Raw genomic sequence first — 25,533 nt, 5'->3', positions numbered from 1 at the left:
TGTAATATTAATAGCCTTTAATATAATTATTTGTAACGTGATTGTATAAGTTGAATATTATAAATAAAACAGTTGTTGACAGGTGCCTTCCAGTAAGTTCTGACTCATAGGACCCTACATACAACAGAACTGCACTCTGCCGAGTCCTGAGCCATCTTCAAAATCGTTGTTATGCTTGAGCCAATTGTTCCAGCCACTGTGTTAATCCACTTTGTTGAGGGTCTTCCTCTTTTTCGATGATATCCTTCTCCAGGGACTGATCCCTCCTAATAACGTGTCCAAAGTATGGGAGACAAAGTCTAGCCATCCTTGCTTCCAAGGAACTTTCTGGCTGTGCTTCTTCCAAGAGAGATTTGTTCATTCTTTTGGCAGTACATGGTATATTCAGTATTTGTCTCCAACACCACAATTCAAAAGTGCCAATTCTTCTTAATCTTCCTTATTAGTTGTGCAGCTTTCACATGCAAATGAGGCAATTGAAAATGCCATGGCTTGGGTCAGGCACACCTTAGTCTTCAAGGTGACACCTTTACTTTTTTTCACTTTGAAACGGCCTTTTGCAACAGAGTTGCCCAATGCAATGCGTCTTTTGATGTCTTAGCATCTGCTTCCATGGGTATTGATTGTGGATCCAAGTAAAACGAAATCCTTAACAGCTTCAATCTTTTCCCCATTTATCATGATGTTGCTTATTGGTCCAATTGTGAGGATTTTTGTTTGAGGTGTAATCCATACTGAAGGCTGTGGTCTTTGATGTTCATCAGTAAGTGTTTCAAGTCCTCTTCACTTTCAGGGAGCAAGGTTGTGTCATCTGCATAACAAAGGTTGTTAATAAGCTTTCCTTCAACCTGATGCCTTGTTCTTCATATAGCCCAGTTTCTCAGATTATTTGCTCAGCATACAGATTAAATAAGTATGGTGAAAGGGTACAGCCCTGACACACGCCTTTCTGACTTTAAACCAATCAGTATCCCCTTGTTCTGTTCTTATGACTGCCTCTATATCTATGTACAGGTTTCTTATGAGCACAATTAAGTGTTCTGGAATTCCCATTGTTTGCAATGTTATTCATAATTTGTTATGATTCATTCAGTCAGAAGCCTTTGCATAGTCAATAAAACACAGGTAAACTTATTTCTGATATTCTCTGCTTTCAGCCAGGATCCATGTGACATCAGCAATGATATCCCTTGTTCCATGTCCTCTTCTGAATCTGGCTTGAATCTCTGGCAGGTCCCTGTCAATGTATTGCTGCAACTGCTTTTGAATGACCTTCAGCAAAATTTTACTTGTGTGTGATATTATTCAATAATTTCCACATTCTGTTGGATCACTTTCCTTTGGAATAGGCATAAACATGGATCTCTTCCAGTCGGCTGGCCAGGCAGCTCTCTTCTAAATTTCTTGTTATATATGAGTGAGCCCATCCAAAGCTGCATCTGTGTGTTACAGCCTCTCAGTTGGTATTCAGTCAATTCCGAGAGCCTTGTTTTTTTCCAGTGTCTTCAGTGCAGCTTGGACTTCTTTCTTCAGTACCATCAGTTCTTGATGATATTCTACCTCCTGAAATGGTTGAACATCGATCAATTCTTTTTGATACAGTGACTCTATGTTTTCCTTCCATCTCCTTTTGATGTTTCCTGCATCGTTTAATATATTTCCTGTAGAATCCTTCAATATTGCAACTCAATGTTGAATTTTTTCTTCAGTTCTTTCAGCTTGAGAAATATCGACACCGTTCTTCCCTTTTGGTTTTCTATCTCCAGGTTTTTGCATGTTTCATTATAATACTTTACTTTGTCTTCTGGAGCTGCCCTTTGAATCTTCTGTTCTTTTACTTCATCATTTCTTCCTTTCACTTTAGCTACTCTGTGTTCAAGAACAAGTTTCAGAGTCTCTTCTGACATCCGTTCTGGTCTTTTTTTTCTTTTCTTTCTTTTTGATGACCTCTTGCTTTCTTCACATATGATGTCCTTGATGTCATTTCAAAACTCATCTGGTCTTTGGCCATTAATGTTCAACGTGTCAAATCTATTCTTGAGATGGTCTCTAAATTCAGGCAAGATATACTGAAGGTTGTACTCTGGCTGTCATGGATTTGTTCTAATTTTCTTCAAGTTCACCTTGAACTTGCACATGAACAATTGATGGTCTGTTCTGCAGTCAGTCCCTGACCTTGTTCTGGCTGATGATATTGAGCTTTTCCATTGTCTCTTTTCTGACGAGGTTCACATGTACAGTTGCTGTTTATGTTTTTGAAAAAAGATATTTGCAATGAAGAAGTGGTCGGTCTTCCAAAATTCTACCATGTGATCTCCAGCATAGTTTCTATCACAAAAGTCGTGTTTTCCAACTACTGATCCGTCTTTGTTTCCACCTTTCGCATTCAAATCACCAGTAATTATCAGTGCATTCTGATTGAATGTTCGATCAATTTCAGAATGCAGAAGTTGGTAAAAATCTTCAATTTCTTCATCTTTGGCCTTTGTTGTTTGTGCCCAAATTTGAGTAATAGTCTTATCAACTGGTCTTCCTTGTACACATATGGGTCTTATCCTATCACTGACAGTGTTATACTTCAGGATAGATCTAGAAATGTTCTTTTTGATGATGAATGCAATGCCATTTACCTTCAAGTTGTCATTCCCAGCATAGTAGACCATATGATTGTCTGATACAAAATGGCCAATACCAGTCCATTTCAGCTCACTATTGCATAGGATATCAATCTTCATATGCTCAATTTCATTTTTGACCATTTCCAAATTTCCTAGGTTCATACTTCGTACATTCCACTTTCTAATTTTTAATGAATGCTTGCAGCTGTTCCTTCTCATTTTGAGTCTTGCCACATCATTAAATGAAGGTCCTGAAAGCTTGACTCCATTCTTGTCATTTAGGTTGACTCTACTTTGAGGAGGCAGCTCTTCACTAGTTGTTTTTTGAGTGCCTTCCAACCTGAGGGTCTCATCTTCCAGCACTATATCAGACAATGTTCCACAGCTATTAGTAAGGTTTTCACTGGTTCATTCTTTTCAGAAGGTGACTATCAGGTCCTTCTTCCTAATCTGTCTGAGTCTGGAAGCTCAGCTGAAACCTGTCCGACATGGCCACCCTGCTTGTATTTGAGTACCAGTGGCATAGATTCCAGCATCACAACAGCATTCAAGCCCCCATAGTACAGCAAGCTGACAGATGTGTAAAGATAAATAAAATTAACCAAGTATATTTATTCTGAGAGATTTTTAAATATATATGGCCATTAATGTTCAGGATGTCTCCTTAGGGAAAATTTCCAATAAAGTTATAAACTGTTTCACATTTAAAAACTCCTATCTACACAAAGTAAAAAATTATATCCCTAAATGTATTGAAGTTTCACAGGTTATCTATGAAACGTACACTCACATGTGAACTGCAATTTCAACATATATATATACAACAGTTAATTTATATGAGAGGGAAGTCATGGTTCAGAGGTAGAATTCTTACCACTTATGTCAGGTTCAAGTCCCAGCCAGTGCACCTCAAAGGCAGCCACCCCCTTCTGTCAGTGAGATCTTGCATGTTGCTGTGGTGCTGAACAGGTTTCAGTGGAGTTACAGACTATGAAAGACTAGGAAGAAAGGCCTGATGATCTCCTTCTGAAAATCAGCCATTGAAAACCCTATGGATCGCAACTATCATAGCCTGTTATACATGAAGTCATCACGATTTTGGAGCTGACCTGACCCCAGCTAACAACAATAATATCATATAAACATTTCCTTAAATCATGAAAATCTGTTAATGTATACAAATGGACACTTTAATAGTGATTTCATTTTCGAGAGGAATAATAAAAACAGTTTGCTCAGTCTCAGTAAACTACTACATTAACACAGTTTAAATTAACTTATTTACTGTAATTCATTTTTATTTCCATTTGACTTTACATTGTAAATTTTGTTAATAGTTATTTAACAGAATGGCATCTGTTAAAACAAGCATCATTTTATTTTAGTTTTCCTGGAGATAGTGAAACTAAACAAGTTGGAATATTCTCTATTCTTCGACAATTTCAATGATGTTAGTATCAGAACCAGAGAGTTAAGACATATTTAATGGGTTTCAGTACTTGTTCCTTCTTTAATTGATGGAGGGATCTCATGAGACGGTGTTAGAGTAATTTTAAAACCATACAAAAAAAGAAAGAAAGAAAAACTGGCCTCTTTTGTGTTGTTTAGTCCAAGTTTCATTCATCTTTACTATGTAAGGGAGAAAATTAATAATTTCACCTAAACTTTTATTTTTAGGCGTAACTCTAGTGACACAGCAGGGGCAGAAATCACTCAGTATAATTTGTCAACTATAAAAATGTACCCATGTGACCTCTAAAACTTAAATTTACAGCAAGGATGAAACACTGAAAAATAAAATGCAGATGGACACATTGAGAAATCAGTAGGGAGTGGAGGACAGGTGGTGTTATTTATTTAAATTTGGGGAAACTTACAACTAGAAGGTAGTAATTCAGAAAAAGTGAAAAAAATATTATTCGAGGAAACAGGAAGAAAGCAGCAAACATTCAGATAGTTAATTTGTTATTGTTTATTTATAAAGATGTCAAGTAGGGTTGTTGGAATTTGTCAGTAATTCATTGTTTTTGTAGGATAAATTCCTGAATCTTGGTCATTTGGTCTTCAAAAGACCTGCTGATACTTTTTTTTTTTTTTTTTAATTTTCATCATTAAGAATCATTTTAAAGGCACATCTTACAAATTCTTGTTTTGTCAGATTAAATAAATAAACCTGTTGGCAACAAACGATCTTGAAGGGATTATATATATCACAATGCTGGACAAAGTCATATCATTTGAATATTTCTATAGTGAAATAGTCTTTCCCTCCAAAGAAAAAAAGTCATAGGATAATACCTAAATTCAGGTTTTTATTTTGAGATAATTATACACTCACATTCAGCTGTAAAAAATAATGCAAAGAGGTCACATGTACTCTCCATTCAGATTTGCAGAAGGATAACATCTTGTAAACTACAGTAGGATATCACAACCAGTATACTGACTTTGCTACAGTCAAGATTCCCCAAGTGTCTGTTAGTTTGTCGTACTGTGGGGGCCTGCATATTGCTGTGATGCTGGAAGATATGCCACTGATATTCAGATACCAGCAAGGTCACCCATGGAGGGCAGGTTCTACCAATTGAGATTTTTCAACAATCAGATGCAGTGCTGGAAATGTTCACTTATCTATCCAAGAAATTTGGAAGAGAGCTACCAGGTCAACCGACTGGAAGAGATCCATATTTATGCCCATTCCCAAGAAAGGTGAACCAACCAAATGCAGAAGTTATCAAACAATATCATTAATATCACACACAAGCAAAATTTTTCTGAAGATCATTCAAAACAATCTGCAGCAGTATATTGACAGTGAACTGCCAGAAATTCAGGCTGGATTCAGAAGCGGACTTGGAACCAGGGATATCTTTGCTGATGTCAGATGGATCCTGGCTGAAAACAGAGAATACCAGAGGATGTTCACCTGTGTTTTATTGACTATGCAAAGGCATTCAACTGTGTGGGTTATAACAAATTATAGATAACATTTGCCAAGAACTGGAATTCCAGAACACTTAACTGTGCCCATGAGGAACCTTTACATAGATCAAGAGGCAGTTGTTCAGACAGAACAAGGGGATACTGATTGGTTTAAAGTCAAGAAAGGTGTGTGTCAGGGTTGTGTCCTTTCACCATACCTATTCGATCTGTATGCTGAGCAAATAATCTGAGAAGCTGGACTATATGAAGAAGAATGGGGCATCAGGATTGGAGGACAACTCATTAACACCCTGTGTTATGCAGATGATACAACCTTGCTTAGTGCAAGTGAAGAGAACTTTAAGCACTTGTTGATGAAGATCAAAAGACCACAGCCTTCAGTATGGACTACACCTCAACATAAAGAAAACAAAAATCCTCACAACTGGACAAATAAACTACATCATGATGAACAGAGAAAGACTGAAGTTGTCAAGGATTTCATTTTAGTTGGATCCACAATCAACTGCCATGGAAGCAGCCATCAAGAATCAAAAGATGCATTGCACTAGGCAAATCGGCTGCAAAGGATCTCTTTAAAGTGCTGAAAAGCACAGACATCACCTTGAAGACTAAAGTGCGCCTAACCCAAGCCATGGTATTTTCAATCTCATCATATGCATGTGAAAGCGGACAATGAATTAGAAGAGTGAAGAAGAGTTGATGCTTTTGAATTGTGTTGGCAAAGAATATTGAATACACCATGGACTGTCCAAACAAATCTGTCTTGGAAGAAGTACAATCAGAATGCCCCTTAGAAGCAAGGATGAAGAGACTGTATCTTATATGTTGTCAGGATGGATTAGTCCCTGGAGAAGGACACTGTGCTTAGTAAAGTACAGCGTCAACAGAAAAGAGGAAGACCCGCAATGAGATGGGTTGACACGGCAGCTGCAACAATGGGCTGAAGCGTAACAAAGACTGTAAGGATGGCGCGGGACCAGGCAGTGTTTTGTTCTATGGTACATAGGGTCACTAGGAGTGGGAACTAACTTGACAGCACCTAACAACAACAACACAGTCAAGATACAGAGCTTTTCCATCATCACAAAGATCCCTTCTTTTACCCTTTTACAGCAATACTCACCTCCCTCTTTTCTCCTCAGTTCTCTAACTGCTGGCAACCACTACTCTGTTCTCTATTTTGTCATTTCAAGAATGTTATATAAACAAAATTATACAGTATGCAATCTTTTGGAATTGACTTTTTAAAATCAGCATAATTCCCTGAAGATTCCCTGTTGCATGTACCAATAGATCATTCCTTTTTATTACTGAATAATACTCCATGGTAGGGATATACCACAGTTTGTGTAGACATTCACCCATCAAATGATATCTGGATTGTTTCGAAGTTTTTGCTACGTGAGAGTCCTAAATTTTTGGGTGCTTGATGGTGAGGACTGCTAGTCCTGATTTGGGATTAATTTACTGCTTTTTTTTTAATTTGTAAACTTTAAACAAAACTTAATCTGGTATCTAAAGAAATGTTGCTTTGTAACCAAGCTATATAAACCACTCCTGGGAACCACACTGTACAAGAAATGTTAGCAGAAAAAAAATGTCCTGGGATTGCTTTGTAACCCCTACCCTCAGTATAACTCCCCGTAGTCACCAAGTGGTAACTAATCAACAAAGCACACAGATAACTGAATAGTAACTAATAAACGAAGACTCTTCAAACCAATCATGTAAACCCACATATGTTGTGTTCATCAATCACTGTAAAGCCCCCACTTGTGTTAACCTGCCTTTGACTGTTACAATTCATTAGTAAGCAATCAAAATATTTTGTTGTTACTTCCTGGTTTAACAATATAAATATTGCCTGGGTGCCTGTAACTCCTCAGATTGCATAGCTCGTTTTGTGGACTTTGCATATTCCCAGCTTAAACTGTGTCTTGCCTTCAACAAAACTCTTTGCTTTCATTCGACAGAGTATGTGGTGTTACTCTTTGACAGCTTTTGTGAATAAAAGTGCTATAATCGTTCATGTATAGATTTTTCTGTGAATACAAGTTTTCATTTCTCTGGGATAAATGCCCAAAGGTACAATTGCTGGGTATATGGTAGTTGCATGTTTAGTTTTATAAGAAATGAACTATTTTCCAAAGTAGCTCTACATTTTAAATCCCCACTAGCACTGTATAGTGAGTGATTCAGGTTCAGTGCAGCCTTTCCAGCATTTAGTCCTGTCACTATTTTTTATTTTAGGTGTGTAGTGATATCTCATTGTGTTTTTAGTTTGCATATCCATGATGGACATGATGCTAAACATTTCTCATATGCTTATTCATAATCTGTACATTCTCTTTAGTGAGGATGTTCATATCTTTTGCCTATTTTCTTACTGGATTCTTTATTGTTTTATGGTTGAGTTTTTATAGTTCCTTATATATTCAGGAGTCCTGGAGGCACAGTGGTTAAGAGTTTGGATGCTCACCAAAAGGTCTGCAGTTCAAATCCACCAGTTGTTCCTTGGAAACCCTACAGGGCAGTTCTACTCTATCCTACAGGGTGGCTATGAGATAGAAGCAACTCGAAGGCAATAAGTTTGGTCTGAAATTTTAGTTCTTTTTTAGATTTGTTGCTTGCAATGTCCACCCCCTCCCCCAGCTTCATTTTATAACCTCATCACATGGGCTTTTTCAGAGCAAAGGTTTTTAATTTTGATGAAGTCACTTTTATAATAATTTCTTTTTATGGATCATGCTTTTGGTTTGAAGCCTAAGAAATTTTTCCTGGTCCTAGACTCTGAAAATTTTCCTCTATGCATTTTTATAAAATTTTATTGTTTTAAGTTTTACATATAAGTCCATGATTTGCTTTGAGTTATGTAAAGAACATGGCTTAATACTCATCAAGTTACCTCTAAGTTCTGTTTTGGTGGATTTCTTTTGGTGGAAATTCAGAAATTCATTTCATTTCTTCTCTCCTTGGCTCTAAATATTTCCAAGAGACTCTTTTTGTTTTATACCCTCTTTGCCTTGCACACTGGCCCTGTTTTCACCCTGCACAAATAAGGTCTTCAAAGTTCTCTTTGCCCCAGATGCCATCTTGGTTAAGTACCTTAGGAGAAGGTTTCAAATCTTTCAGATTCTTCAGTATAGCCTAGTAATATGACCAAACAACCAGTCTTTTGTGAATACTGACCTCCAAATAATATCAGTTTGATTATAGAAAAGAGTCTTGATCCCTACTCATTACATTTCTAAGTTTATAATGGAGTGGCAGAGGGAAGAAGGGTGAAGAAGGGCATATAAAGGGGCTTGAAGTGAGAGATGGAGAATGTAACATTAAAGAGAATAAAATAAAAGACAGAAATTGGAGGGAAACACCAGAAATTAAAGAAGTAAGACTGAAATCTGGCAGGGCAGGGATGAATATTTTTTCAGTGCCTGAGACACAGTGGATCGTTAATGAGTATTTGTTACATAAGGGGATAAGAATTAAAATTAGGTGAGCATAGTGTTAAAGAAAAGACAGGCATATAAGTACTTGTGAAGTAAGAAAGATGTTTCAAAGACATCTTTGAGGAGTTGAGTTTTGGGCTTATATTTGGTACTACTGGTACTACTGGTACTACTGGACAGGAAGAAAAGACATATAGATCCTCACTACTTAAACTGTACTCTGTAGACAATCAGCAGCAGCATATAAGCTTGTTAGACAGGTAGGATCTCAGCCCTTCCTCAATCTCTCCCCTCAAAATGTACTGATTCAGAACCTGCATTAATAAGAAATTGAGGCAATCCTCATGCAGGTTAAATTTAAGAAACACTGATATATGATCTCTGTAAGGGAAGATACCAAATTTAAAAATTCCTTGCCAACGCTGAAACATTTATTGTAAATTACTCAGGATGTATTCAATAGTCTGGATGCCCATATGTTAACACAAATTAAAAAAATAAAAATAAACATTGGTGGGATGAAAGTAGGCTAGTGATAAAGGAACAGCAGAGAAATTAAAGTAGGGATGTGATGATTCCTCTGTTTGCCCAGCACACAGGGCACACCTGACCCAAATTTCCATGCCCAGCTATCTGCTCCACTGCTTGTAACATAAATTGCAAAGTCCCCCTCCTTTACCTAATCAAAACCTATCTGTGTATCTGAGCCCTAATGCTTTGGCAGCAGAAAGCCCCATTCTAGCCTTCCCGTTAGGATTTAGTAGAGGAGGGTGTGCTAGACACTGCTTTCTTGTTGTTCCCTTGATCATTCCTAATTGAAAGTGAAATTTTGCATATATTGAGAGTTACTTCAGATGGAAATGGGAGAAGTATTCTAGACAGCAGGGGATCTGGAGCCCAAGCTGCTCTGGGTAATTTCTTTCCCATGATCATGCACAACGAGTCCATGCCACAGCTTTCTGTCACCTTGTATGCTGTTATCTGTTAAATGGGGCCCTTCACAGGCCAGATTCATTTTGTCACAGATGATTTGAAATTTCTCAGCTGATATGTAGAAGTTATATAATTTTTGACACAAGGAATAATGCAGTAATATCCTCTGAATCAGATGTCATACTGAACGTCATAGGATGCCAACGCTTCCATAGGTTGTAACATTTGTCATGGAAAAGAGGTGATTGTGTGTTAAAGAAAGTACCACTTTGAGATAAGTGAAGTTTTCTAAATCATGTAACTTTTTCACTTTCTGTGGTATGCCAGTGTCAAACTCATAGTATCTGTTAAGGGGTCTGTGGTCCTGGTAGTAGAATAATGTAGTCAATCAAGGTGGTCAAGCAGTTGGCCCCAGAAGTCTTGTCCTCAGGTGTGATGGTTAATGCTGTATGTCATTTTGGCTAGGCTATGATTCTCAGTGGTTTGGCAGGCATGATGTAATCACCTTTCATTTTGTGATCTCATGTGAGTAGCCAGCCTGTTCAAAGGGAGTTTCCTTGGGGTATGGCCTGCGTCCAGTATATAAGTGGATGTTCTGGCAAAGATCTCTCTCTGTCAATCCTGAACTCTTCTAGTCACTTAAACCTCTGTTTCTTTGGACATAATCCTGCAGAAGACTTCAGCCTGACACCTGACCCATGGATTTGGGACTTGCCAGCCCCCAGAATTGCATGAGCCATTTTCTTGATGTAAATCTCTCTATATATCTATATACATCTATATATGCTCCACTGTTTTTGTTCCTCTAGAGAACCCAGACTAAGGCATCTGACCAGTGAGATGGGGCCACTATTACGACTTCCACACCATCAGAAAGTAAATATTGCAAAGTCTTATTGAAGTAGCATGTTTATCTCAATAACTTTCAAATCTCTTAATATGTCTGCTCTGAATATATGATTTTATTTATTTACTTGTTTTTGGTTGCATTATGGTAGACTCTGGACAAATTGGACTGTGGTGGCAAGGGCAATACCTGTAAGCTCCTATCACAAATCATTATAAAATTCCTTCAAGTTCAACATATTAACATGTAAACTATGTAAACAAACAAACAAACAAAAAAGCAAAAATATATTCAAACTAATGCAATGTCCTTTAAAAAAAGTTTGGTGTAATTGTGTACTTAATTCTGCCAGTAATTCACAGAACACAAAAATCACACTTTTTCAGATTCCTTTCCACAATCTGGATTTGGGGTTTGCAGAGATAGCAACAGATGAAAAACTAAAAGCAAGTTTGTTGCTTAGAAACAATTTTTCTAATTTTAATGTGTCAAGTTGCAGACATTCTATTCCAAAAAGTCATTCATCTCTATGAGAAGATAAATAAAAATGTTTTATAACACTATTATACTTAAAACCAAATAACATTTCCTAAAAGAAACTATGTACATATATGCAATATCTATTTTGGATAAAAAATGTTTTGGTGAAAATGTTTTGAAAATATTCACATAATATATGTACCACATTAAATTTATATAGAAAATTAAATTATTCTCAAGGACATTTTATGTTCAAATTACATGCGGAAACTGCACTTGAAAGGTAAATATGTCAATCTAATTGCTTCTCTCTTAAATCAAGGGCAAGGCCGTTCTCTTTGAAAGGGCTCTTTTTTTATCCTCTCTCCTTATTAATGCTACTGCAGGCACATTACACAAATGCAGGCTGACGTGCCTGCACATTACTACCTGGAGTTACAGACACCGTTAAGACTGGGGAAGGGTTACACTTGGTACAAAGAACATATCTTTTTGAATGTATTGCTTTTCTATTTTATATTGAGCAATTCATAAGATATGAAAAGGCCAAAAGCCACTCCGTATGGTGTCACTATCCATACCCCTATGAGAAAGAACTCTTCATTGGAAGAGCCAGAGAAGTTTCCACTAAGTAATCATGCATTATTTACTTGCTTAGACTTAATTTGACTGTAGTTCAAATACGCTTCTGAAGGCTCTCCTCAGGTATGGAAAAAATACTTCATATAAATGATCTGACATTAATCAATATAGCATACTAAAAATTTGTTTGAGCAGGTTCACAGCATTCTTCATTTGAAGAGGCCACTAAAAAGTCAAAGTGGAAATAAAAATGGAAAAGACTGGTGGCAATGAAGTTGAGTCTACTAAACATCCAGGTCAGTAACTATTTTAACAGGGTTTAAGCAACAAATTTCAATCATGCAATACCTCTGTGTCGTCAGTCTACAAAGACGGAGGGTTTAAAAATGTTAAATGTGAAAAACGAGTACCTTTAAATAAGGAAAACATTTCGAGGCAAGGGTTTGTTTTATAAATACATATTTTATATGAACATTCTAATGTGAATATTACTCTGTATATAAGATGTCCTGTAATGTAGTTAAAGAGGCTTGTATTAAAGAAAAAATGATGTCATCCTAGCTATATAGGAAACAAATATGCATATATTTATAAAATGTCAACCTTATCAACAAAAGCAAAGAATAGGTTTGTGTCCGAGATGTAACCAGATTTTTTTTTTTAACAAAATAGTAAAAAAGACACAACTGGGTTTTATATTCGCAAGAAAAAAAGGTATTCGGCCAGGAAAACATGACAAAGTTCAAATTCCAGAGAAGTGAGAAATATCAAAATTTTATAAATCTCCTGAGGAGTAATTTAATTGCTGCACCAATTTTAGAAAAATAGACTCAAGGAATGAACAATGTAGCTATATATATCCCACAATATGTCAACTCATTTATTTATCTATTTTTCTTATTTTGTTTCCAACTGGAGATTTCTTCAACTGAAGCTCTCAGCCTCCTGTTCCAAAACCTGCAGAGACTGGGTTGGACACCCTGTATGCTTGACCCTTGGGTGCTGTGATCACAGGGTTGCTAAAGTTAAAATGCAGGTGGACTGAAGCTGCCAAAGCTTGCACTCGGGTTCCAGGGGGCTTATTTATTGTTCCAAATCTAGATGTGGAGGTTTGGTGGTGCTATTTCTAAAACTAAAGCTAATTACAAAACTTTCCAAGTTTGAAAAACCTAAGCCACTATATTGCAAGGCAGTGCTAATACCTAAATTGAATGTGTACTAAATTAAGCCCCAGAGATGGCCGTGGTCCTGTTGCTGACTATTTTTGCTAAGTGAGTATTGTGTCTATGCCAATGGCTACTTCATTTGGCATGTTGTTGAAAGTGTGAATATGGTAACAACTCTCAGTGTTTTCTTCAAACAAATCTATAGCAGGACCCAAGAACATTTTTCTATGGTGAAGATATTGTTCTTTGAGCACCTTTACATTTTCAATAGTAGACCGAAGTTGTGCAGCCAAACCCAGAAAAGTTTGATAAATTTTCTGCATAGCCATTGATGAACACCAGGTTAAATGTGAATTATTTTTCCAGGGGCAAGACGGTTTTCTAGTTTTTCAATCTACTGTCTGTAGCGCGGAAGCTGTACCTGAAACGGCTGAGCCATAATTCTGAAGTTGTATGCAGGAGCTCTATCTTCATACTGAAATCCAGATGGTGGTTCTGCACTCAGAAAGCCAGGTCTCTTCTTTTTAATTCCTGAGCAATTTCTAGTTTCAGTCTGAGAATAATGCTGGTATTTTCCTCTTCTCCACTGGCAACCAATGGCAGAAGTTGCTTGAAAGTCTTAATATTTTCTTATACTTTAAATATTGCTTGTGAAGATGTTCTGCTAATTTACAGATTTCTGGCAGATGACATGAGGGTTTTCAATATTTTGACAGATGACATGAGGTAGCTTTTCTTCCTTGAGTGCTTTACTATCCTCTGGTAGTGTTTTGGTTTTATCACTCCTTTTTTCTTATGAATGATAAAATTTATACCAGTAAGGTCTTCGTGGAAACTCTGGTGACATAGTGGGTAAGAGCTATGCCTGCTATCCAAAAGGTCATTGGTTCAAATCCACCAGGCCCTCCTTGGAAACTCTATGGGACAGTTCTACTTTGTCCTATAAGGTCACTATGAGTCGGAATCAACTCGATGGCAATTTTTTTTTTTTCTTTCGGTAAGATCTTCTTTGGCCACCCGTTGCCATGTAGTCAATTCTGACTCACAGTGACCCTATAGGACAGAGTAGAAGTGCTCCATAGAATTTCCAAGGAGCGGCTGCTGGATTCGTACCGCCGAACTTTTGGTTAGCAGCCGTAGCTCTTAACAGGGCTCCGACACTGCAGTACTTCCCAGTCATGCTAAAGCATTCTAAGTCTTGATTTGGTTGTGTTTGTATTTTGGAAAAGTGAGCCTCTCAAAACTAAGTCTCCCGCACGAGGCAGAGCTGTTAATGCAGTTGTAATTGTGGTGGTTGTTCTACCCAAATTGTTTAGAGTAAATCCCACGGAAATGTCTGGAGTTGATGTCAGAGCAGGTAAAACAGCTGAAGTAGAAGTAACAGGTAAAGGGTTCAGCAGAACTGGCAGGTGTGCTAAACCCTAAATCGGAACTTGTTAAAGCTGCAGAAGTGCAGATATAGAGATCCAAAACTGAGTCCCTCCGAAGAGTCACACCTAAGAAAGCCTGGCATTTAGGAGTCTGATCTACCCATATTTGCACCTTTGGAGAAGAGCCATGGTACCTGGTGCCTCTATTCTGGTTGTGCCTGTCTCATTGACTAATGTCAAGGTCCTGAAGGAGATGCTCACGGACTTGGTTAGATGCTGGGGCTGGTGGTTTCAAACAGATGAAAGAGATCTGAGATGTTCACTTATTTCAAAAATCAAAGCATCACCGTTTTCCAAACTCAATCTGGCAGGAGCTTCCGGCCCCAGAATGAGTCTGGGCAGCTGTGCCTACAAAACCTCATCCTATAGCGCGGCCTGACTTGGCTTTGTGTCATACGTTAGTAGCCAAAATTTAACACAGGTGTCATCTACCTTTACTATCCCTGTCTTTAAGATAAGTTAACGTTAGATAGTAGTCACACCATTATTGTTGTTGTGTCTGTATATAGTTTTCTTTTGTTAGCTCACAGTATATTTTTTATCTTGATAAATATTTTCTTGAGGTTGAGTAATTTTTTTTTTGTTTCTCCCATATGTCTCATTTAAGTTCAGAAAACATTTTCTTTGATGTTTCAATCTTTACAGAGCTGTGAAAACAGATGGAAAGTTTACCTCTTAGTCATTGTTCACTTTAAATGTCAAAGCTATGTCTTGCCTGTCTTTCTATTCCTCCCCCTATCCTTTGTTTTATATTAACAAGTGCCCTTCACACTTGCTAATGTAGTTAACTGTACAAGTATCATTCGCCATTGTTTACACAATTACATACATTGCAGATAATTAGAGCAGATCTAACTTTATTCATCTATAAAACATCAATATACTACTATTTTTCAATAAGCAATTCATATTTCACTGATATATTGATATCCACAACAAGCATTTTAAGGCTCTCTGGTTCCTATTTTCCAAACAAGGGCTTCGCAGAGCATACTTCAGCGAAGTTTGTGTGCATACCAAAAGCTTCACATATTCACTGGAAGAAGCACGAGGTGGACACTGTATGCATTTGGAAACTTGAAGCTTTAGGTTTAGTCGTCACATATTATTAGTTGTCGGCCCCGGGACAAGACCTTTTTTTCTTTCTGAGTCTCCTTTTTTTCATCTGTAATGTAAATAATGACTATAATAATTATCAGGGAGCATTTTTCAAAACATAAATTTCGATAATATTTGTAAAAACAAAACATAGTAGTTGCCTTTGAGTCAATTCCGAGTCGTGGCAACCTGTGTGTTTTAGAGTGGAACTGTGCACAAGGCTTTCAACGGCTGTGATCTTTCTGAAGTGGGTTGCAAGGCCTTCCTTCTGATGCACCTGTGGGTGGATTTGAACGTCTAATTTTTTTGTCAGTAGCTAAGCACTTGTTGCACCACAAAGGGTCTCCAATATTTCTAAAGCACCTAGGAAAAAGCTTTAGTTCCATGTATGTGTGATCTCTCAGTTTCTACCTTTAATGTAGCTAAATCCTCCCTAAATCACACCACTGGTATTCTTTGTTGTGAAAATACAAGATTATATACTGCACTACAAACAGAGTGGTGTTTTTTTTTTTTTTTAATCTTCAAATTTTTACAATGGGAAGTGTTTCACTCTTGGTTGTTTTTCCTTTCTCAATAGTTTTGCAAATAGTTTTTATTACGCTTTGACCTTCTATTTCAATTTTTCTTAGATATATTACACTTCTTTTTAATAGAGAACATTAAATACAAAGAGTTCACCTGAAGCACTGTTATATAATTTACAATATATTCTATCCATACAGGATGGATTGCACTCTAAAAATTTAAGTAAACACTAATTATATTAAAAAAAGTGTATATCTAATGAAAGTGACTTCAGTTACCAAAATAACAACAATAACTCTAAATGGCTTGAAGAAGAGTAAAATTCAATTCAGTAACATGTATTGAGCATTGTCTTAGGCTGGGTTCTCTAGAGAAGCAAAACCAGTAAAAAGTATAAATATTTATATAAAGAGATTTATATCAAGAAAATGGCTCACACTATTCGAGAGGCTGGAACCTCCCAAATCTGTAGGTCAGGCTGGAGGCTCCTCCTGATTCACGTAGCCACAGGGGCTGGCAAACCAAGATTGGCTGATCAGAGAGCAGGGCTGTTGCTTACAGGCTGAGAAGACTTTCGAATCCCAGGATCAGGCAGACAAGATCAAAGGTAAGCTGCTAGTTCAAGTCCTAAGAACCAGAGGTCAAACGAACAGGAGCCTGCTGCAGGATCCAGATGTAGCAAAAGCCCCCACTAAGCCTTGCCAGAATGTCCACTTATATCCAATGCAGGCCACATGACCAAGGAAATTCCTTTTCAACTGAGCGGCTACTCACAGCAGATCCCATCTTGGAGGTGACCACATTATATCAAATCTCATCATGGAAGTGATCACCTCTTCATTTGATTACCAAACTACATCATAACTGCCAAACCACTGAGAATCATGGCCCAGGCAAGTTGACACACAACCTTAATGATCACAAAAAACAAACAAAAAAAACCCCATTTCCATCAAGTCGATTCCGACTCCTAGCGACCCTGTAGGACAGAGTGGAACTGCCCCACAGGGTTTCCAAGGAGTGCCTGATGTATTTGAACTGCCGACCTCTCAGTTAGCAGCCATAGCTCTTAACCACTACGCCACCAGGGTTTAGTGTTACATCAATGAACAAAACAAAATCTCCCTATTCTTGTGAAAATTACATTACAGACGTGGTAGAGGAATAGAAAATCAACAAATAAACAATGTCTTAGGTAGTTGACAAGGGCTTTGAAAAAAATAAAGTTGGACAACAAGAAAAAAATTACGTGGTGTGAGTGGAGAGAGGGTGTTGTTTTCTGTAAGAGAGCTAAATCCTCTCTTCGGATTAACAGAATAAATGATGTGTTTTTTTTTTTTTTTTTTTTTTTAGGAACAAGACACAGACATATTTTGTGAAATTTGTGTTTCTGGAGGAGGAAACAGCAAGCGCAAATGCTGTTTTGTGTGTTTGAGAAAATGCCTATACATATGTGTTTGTGTGTGTGTGTGTATAGTCTGTAGTCTGGAAGTAGGAAACAAGGGACAGAATAGTAACAGATGATATTGCAAAAATAACATGGCTCCATAGCAATAGCAGGGCCTGTTAGGCTACTAGCATGCATTAAATTGTGTACTCCCTATACTTGTGGAAGTAATCCTGTTTGGAAATAGGTTATTCTTTGTTATGTTAATTAGATCATCCCCATAGTAGGGTGTAGGGTAATGCTATTCAGCTATATGCACCCCCTCCCTAATGTAATCAGCTTTGCTCTTCCCCTAAACATGCTGGGGATGGATTTGGGATGGACTCAGGCTAAGGCACAAGGCCGGGAGTGGCATGACTGGGCCAACGGCCAAGGCCGAGGAATGCCTTAGCAACAGGAAGGGAAATATCTGGGCCTGCATGTGAAGTCCCTGGGAACACTGACTGCCCAAGAACGTTGGAGAAAACCAGTGAGCCTTGGTCCCAGCTGGAACGGTTATAAACTTGTGTCCCTTGCTACGGGGTTGTGGAAAATACTCCAGCCAGCAGCCACTGGAGAGCAGCTGCTTACCCGTGTCAGTAAATTTCCCTGAATATATGAATCTGGAAAGGACTACGTGGCAGTTCTTTGGATTATCTGCCAGGATGCACAGTGAGGGTCTTTCCTTGCTGGGGCTGTCCCCCGACATAGGCTGACTCTAAATCTAATGAATTCTGATTTATAAAAAGAGCAGATTAGACACAGAGGCGTGCCCACAGGGGAGCACAGACGCTAAGTGAGGACCATAAGGGAACCAAGGACCTCTGGGGCTACTTACAAGAAAGTTCTCGACACGCCAAGACCTGATTTGGACTTTTAGCCGTCAGAACTGAGAGAAAATAAATTTATGTTTTTTAAATCCGTACAGTTAATGGTGTTCTGTTACAGCAGCACTAGGCAACTCAGACCGCCTTTGTCTGGGCTTTGTATTCTATTCTATATGATATAGGGAGCTATTGGGAGTATGGAGCCGAGCAATAGTTAGATCTGATTTTTGTGTTTGAAAGATCACTTACTCATGTTTGGTTAATTCGCCCTGAAGGAGCAAGTCTGGAGAAAGAGAGACCTGTTAGAAGCTTATTACATTAATTTAGTGATAGGTGATGTCATCTGGATTAGGGAGACAGGGTGGAGATGTGAGAAGTAGTGGGATCTAAATATATTTTGAAGGTACAGTGAAAATGGTCCCCTAATATAATGTAGGTGGGATGTGACAGGATGAAAAAAACCTTTCTGAGCACCTGGGAGAAAGCATATAATAGGGATTTATTGGCTCAATTAACATAACAATCCAGAACAGCCTTGCTCCAAGCTTTGCTTGATCAGTTTTCTGGCTCTGTTTCTTTGTGATCCTCTTGGTGCCATCACAGACTGTTGGCAGGCTTATCCTTCATGACGGTTACATGACTGCAGAAATTCCAAATGTCCCATCTGTACATTATACAATTCATAAGGGAGAGCTTTTCTTCCAACTATCATGAAATTAAAATCATAAATCTCCCTCTCTTAGGTCCAATTGGGTCATATGTCTACTTCTGAACCAATCACAAGGGGCAGAGGAATGCCACAGGCTGACAGGTTTTCAGAGAGCCCTAACTATATTCTAACAGCTGTGCCAACACTCTTAAGTTTTGGAAAAAAAAACAAAACAAAACAAAAACTTTTTGTTGTTGTTATTGCATCAACCACTTGTTAAAAAAAAAGTCTAAGTTCCCTTTTAATCTGCTAATCTACTTGACAACTTGATTTTCATAGCAGTCCAGAGATCTGAAACCATTTTGTCCATTCAAATTTTTTCTTATTATTTCCTGTTATTTGGTTAGACTTCTGTTATAGTTGTCCAATGAATATGACATATTCATCCCCACACCAATGCCTGTGTTAGTGTTTTCCTTTCATTTGCAGCATCATTTTCTCTTTAGTTTGAACTGTCTAGAGTATAATCATCCTTTGTGGCAAGCACAAGCCCTGCCTCCTTGGATACTTCATCACTCCTCGTTTTTTACATCTTTCTACCATTACCATTGCATATAGCTTCTATGTTGTTCTTATACTTGGTTATACTCTGCATACTTAGTTCTGTTAATTCATTAATTACGTTGTATGCCTTCCTCAGATTTTGACCGCTTCACTGAAGTAAGGGACTATGACAAAATACTACTTTTTAATGCATAAGAAATTCTTTCTGAAAAAATGCTGGTCTTTGAATAAGTAGTTGATAATTGATAGGATAACAACATTCAGCTCTTCTATTAACAACTACTTTAAAGTATTTGGAAAATATTGATTTTAATTAATTGGCACATTACTAAAAAATTTCTCTGATTACTTCTAAAGATGTTTTGCTACTACCAAGCTGGAAAGGGTATATGGATAATCTCTAAACCACAAAAGAATATTATGAACTAAATACTTAAGTATCTTAATTACACTTTTGTAATTTAGTTTATTTATTGCCAGAGAAAGAGAGGGAAAAAAGGAAGAAAGAGAATGAGAAAAGAGAAAGCAGAGAGAAGAGAGCTTTGGAAGCTACTATTTTAAAGCACCTAATATTCAAAGATGGGTAAGTAACTGTTAAAACAATATTTTCCTGGTGATGAGGTTTTAGATATAATACCCAAGTACAATCCAGAAAAAAAAAAATTGATTCCTTGAACTTTAATAAAATTAAAGTTCCTACTCTGAAAAGACACAGTTAGATTGAAAAGACAAACCACAGACTGGGAGAAAATATTTGAAAAGCATATATCTGTTAAAGGACTTGTATCCAAGTATACAAAAGACTCTTAAAACTCCACAATAAGAAAAAATAAAAATAGGCAAAGATCTGAACAGACACCTCACCAAGAAATGCATACAGATGGCAAATAAACATCTGAAAAGATGTTCAACATCATTTGTCATCAGATAATTGCAAATTAAAACAACAATGAAGTATCATCCCATATATATTAAAAAATATATATTAGAAGGGATAAAATACACACACACACACACACACAAACCCTGATAATACCAATTGTGGGCAAGAATGTAAAGTCACAGGAACTCTCCCGCATTGCTGATGGTAATGCAAAATATACGGCCACTTTGGAAGACAGGTAGTTTCTTCCAAAGCTAAACACAGTTTTATTACAGGATCCATCAATGCTGTTCCAAGGTGTTTACGTAAAGAAAGTATTTTAATCCAAAAGCTTGCATGTTTTATTTGTAATTGCTGAAAATTTGAAGCAATGAAGATGTCCTCCAATAGATGGATGGATAAACAAACTCTGGCACACCCTTATAATGAAATATTATTCAGCAATAAAAAGAAAAAACGGGCTATTTAAGCCTTGGAAAGAAATGGGCAAATCTTAAAAGCATATTGCTAAGTGAAAGAAGGAGACCTGGTGGTACCGTGGTTAAAGCACTTGGCTGCTAAACAAAAAGTGGGTGGTTTGAACCCACCAGCCACTCCATGGGAGAAAGATGTGGCAGTCTGCTTCTGTAAAGATTTACAGCCTTGCAAACCTGTAGGGTCACTATAAGTTAGAATCAGTTCAAAAGCAGCCAGCCTGTTTTTTGGGTTTTTAAATGAAAAACAGAACAAAACAAAACAAACTCACTGCCATCTAGTTGATTTCGACTCATAGCTACCCCATATGGCTTCCAACACTCTAAATCTCTTTGAAAGCAGGCTTCTTTCTCCCTAATAGCAGCTGGTGGTGTCCAACTACTGATCTTTTGGATAGCAGTCAATGGCTTTAACCCTGGCCACCAGAGCTCCTTAAGTTAAAGAAGCCAGTCTAACAAACTTGTATACTGTATGAGCTAAGTACATGACATTCAGGTAAAGGCAAAACTATAGGAATGGTAAAAAGATCAGTAGTTGCCAAGAGTTTAGAAGGAGTAGAAAGTTGAATAAATGAAGCACAGAAGATTTTTTTTCGTGCAGTGTAATTATTCTGTATGATACAATAATGGTGAATATGTGATACTATAAATTTTTTAAAACTCATAGAACTTTAAGGTATAATATTAAACACACACATATGCACACTCAGGAGTTTGGTTATCCCAAGATATAAAACAGAATGTGATAATCTTACATATAAGACAACTTCAAGAGTGTTGCTGACCTACATAACTTAAAAAATGAGTGAAGTTTATGACACAGAAGTCAAAAGGAAATATACTTAACCACTATAGTTGATAAGCTTCTTTCCTGTGTTTTTACAGGTTAACAATTCTGAAATCACTATACATGTGTAATGAAATTGAACAATAATAAATGGATGAAGGATGATGTGATTCAGGGTTCTCATTGTTAGGGATTTTGCAGATAAGCGAGGGAAGGAGATTAGAATGATCCATTTGGTAATGGACTAGACTTGTACATGTCAGTATAAACTTACACTTTAGTTTAGTATAGTCACAGATGGTTACAAGTAGAAATATTGTAGATATATGTATGTACAGGCATTAATATAAATCAGTTGCCATCAAGTCTATTCTGACTCATGGTGATCCCACGTGTGCCAGAGTTGAATTGTGTTCCAAAGGGTTTTCAGTGACTGATTTTTTGGAAATAGATTGTCAAGACTTTTTTCTGAGGTACCTCTGGATGGACTGTAACATCCAAACTTTTGGGTTAATATATACACATATATTTCTTTGCTCTGTCAGCTGAAGAGGCCTAGAAGCAACAATATCCTTACTGCAATGATCACACCTATCACCAAAATCTTTGTTTCTAATACCATTGTTTAATAAAGGGAATCAGGGCTCCTTTGAGAAATGATTGATTCTAGGACCGGGGCAAGAAGTATATAAGATGGATCTTTTAGTGCCAGAAAGGAAGAAAGTGCTCAACACACACTCATACAAGATGAGGTACATCAAGACAATACTGGAGCCAAATGAAAGAGTGTCCAATGGGGAATGCTGAAGAAATTCAAGCAATAAAATGAATAAAGTAGTAATTACAAGCCAAATATAAATAAATGATTAAAAACATAAATATATATGGAAGAAGAGAAAAATACTCCTTGCAGAAGAATGCTAAATAATTTGTGTAGACATTATACTTTCCAGGAGATGGAGTGTAACTCCCCACTTATTAAGTGTGGATTGTTCAATGCAACTTTTTTCCAAAGAGTAAAGTGCAGGAAGGGAGGAAAAGGAGTATCTTTACAGTAGAGAAATATAAAAAATACTGTCTTAGATGATCATGGTCAAAATCAACATTGATAAGTCATTTGATAGTATGTACCATTGACCTGATATGATGAGAATGGTATTTCGTCCCTGTGGTCTTCCTCTTCAACACCAGTAACCCAAATCTAATCATGAGAAAAATACCAGACGGATTGCATTTAAGCTATATTCTTCAAAATACCTGACCAGTATCCCTCAAAAACCTCAAGATCATCAAAAATAAGCAAAGTTGAAGAAACTGTTAAAGCCATTAGGAGCCTAAGGAGACAGGATGACTGAAGGGAATGTGGGATCCTGGATGGGATCCTGGAAGGGATCCTGGAAGAGTAAAAAGGACGTAGGATAAAAATTAAGGAATCCTAAAAATTAAGGAAATCTAAGCTATGGACTAATAATAATAATAAATCAATATTGGCTCCTTAGTTGTAAAAAAAAAATGCCATACTAATATAAGATGTCAATAATAGGGGAAAATGGGTTCAGAGTATATGAGAATTCTCAGTACTATCTTCATAAGTTTTTATTAAATCAAAAACTGTTCTGAAGTTTTAAAAAATAAATAATTCTGTACTCCTCTAAACAAAACAAAATCTTATTATCTCTTTAAAAATGAGCCAGGGACTTTAACTCAATATATTGAAATGATAGGCAATGCAACTCATGTTAATCCCGAAAGATAACATTATACAAGTATTTTACCTACTCCAACACAAACAAAAGGAGCTATGGTGGTACAGTGGTTAAAGCACTTAGCTGCTAACCAAAAGGTCAGTGGTTCGAATGCACCAGTTGATCCCTGGGGAAAGATGTGGCAGCCTGCTTCAGTAAAGATTTACAGTCTTGAAAACACTATGGGGCAATTCTACTCTACCTTATACGGTGGCTATGAGTCAAAATCAACTCAATGGCAGTGGTTTAACCCAAACTAATTTCTTAGGAATACAGAACAGACACTGTTTGGATGGTAACACAGTGATGACCTTGGACTGTGGAAACATCTGGATGGTAATTTTCTGTCCTTTTATATTCTGCCTCTGAAAATGTCAGACTTTGATGAATTCAAGGCAAAGTAGCATTAAAACGTTCTGAATAAAAACACATTAATAATATATTGTATGCAATGTTTATAGTTGTGATGGCCAAATGCATTTGTCATCAACATAACAATCACGATACTTATTAAAGCCTCATCTTGAATGATAATAAACACCTTTGTAATTCAGGCCAGTATACATTTCTTCCATTAGTGAAATCCATTGAATGCCCAAAATAATTGAGTGTTCAGAAGCCAGCAACTCAAATTGAAGTTAGAAGTGTTGTTTGTACAGGTGGTTTGCCTACTGGGAGCCTAAATTCTTACTGCTCTTGTCCATTTCAATTATTCTGAGACTTTGTCTGTTTAGTGTCTGCCAGTTTTTATAACAACAGAAGACTCCTTTTAAAAAACTGCTTACACAACATTTATCAAATTATCTTAACAGTGATATTGTTTCCAAATAAAAGAATCAAGACTTAGGAAAAATACTTTCATGATTAAATATTAAGACAGTAAAATGATTCCCTTAGATTTAGACATCGAATATGTGTCAACTGAAATTATACACCAAATTATTTGTGAATAGTCTTTCCTGAAATGTTTTGGTTTCTTTATAAGTAATAGCATTTTAAAACACTTCCAAATCCTGAAATTTTTGTGTGTGTGTGTCTGATTTGAGCAAGTTTGCTTCTTTTGAATTCTGAATTAAAACAAAAAGAAAAATTGTTGTTCCTTGAAATGTATGTTTATTGCTTAATTTCTAAGTATTGTTGGAAAATTAGATTACAAATGTACACAAACTCATATACAAGATTGATAATTAAGGTAGCTCCATTGAATAGTCTAAAAGGGAATTTTTAAAGTTTGGTTTTATGAAGAAAAGTATTAAAAAAAAAAAGGGGGGGGAATTAGCAAAAAAACCTGTCATTTGGCTCCATCACTGGCATTGGCCCTTGGAAGACCCAAATACATAGGGCCTACCTCAGAGTCATTCATGACCTTTCTGAACTTGGCCATGATCAATGACAATTGGAATGGTTATTATATCTAAAATCAGCTTTGGCAATATTAGTGTTTTATTATGTTATTTGGATTTATTGTTAATAATTGAATATATATTTCCAAATCCTGGAAAACATTCTTGATGTAATTTGAGGTGACAGTCTTGTTATGTGTTTTGAATGTTGAAATTCAACCAGTCATTTTAAGTATAAAGTATGACCTTGATATATTCCACCTGAATTTAAAGACCATCTCAAGAATAGATTTGATGATCTGAACACTAATGACTGAAGCTCAGAGGAGTTGTGGAATGACATCAAACATGAAGAAAGCAAGAAGTCATTAAAAAGATACGAGAGAATGAAAAGACCTAAATGGATGTTAGAAGAGACTCTGAAATATTGAGTAGCTAAAGCAAGAGGAAAAAATGATGAAGTTAAAGGGCTGAACAGAAGATTTCAAAGGGTGGCTAGGGAAGACAAAGCAAAGTATTATAATGACATGTGCAAAGACCTGGAGATGGAAGACAAAAAGAGAAGAACATGGTCAGCTGAAAGAATGTAAGAAAAAATTCAAGCCTTGAGATGCAATATTGAAGATTTCTATGGGGAAAATATTAAATCACTCAGGAAGCATCAAAAGAAGATGGAATAAATACAGAGTCACTATACCAAAAAGAACTGGTTGACATTCAACCCTTTCAAGACATAACATATGAGCAGGAATCAATGGT

The 25,533-nt window shown here is 36.9% G+C and overlaps 1 pseudogene; it reads right to left on the bottom strand.

The window, feature by feature from the left end:
- Positions 1-13,122: 13,122 nt before the first annotated feature.
- Positions 13,123-24,815, bottom strand: LOC100658676 (nucleoporin p58/p45-like; annotated as a pseudogene).
- Positions 24,816-25,533: the final 718 nt, after the last annotated feature.

Source organism: Loxodonta africana, chromosome 5 (genome assembly GCF_030014295.1).
Source record: "Loxodonta africana isolate mLoxAfr1 chromosome 5, mLoxAfr1.hap2, whole genome shotgun sequence".
In the NCBI taxonomy this organism is placed as follows: domain Eukaryota; kingdom Metazoa; phylum Chordata; class Mammalia; order Proboscidea; family Elephantidae; genus Loxodonta; species Loxodonta africana.
Note: the sequence above shows the minus strand (reverse complement) of the source record. Positions and strands in the feature narration are given on the sequence as shown.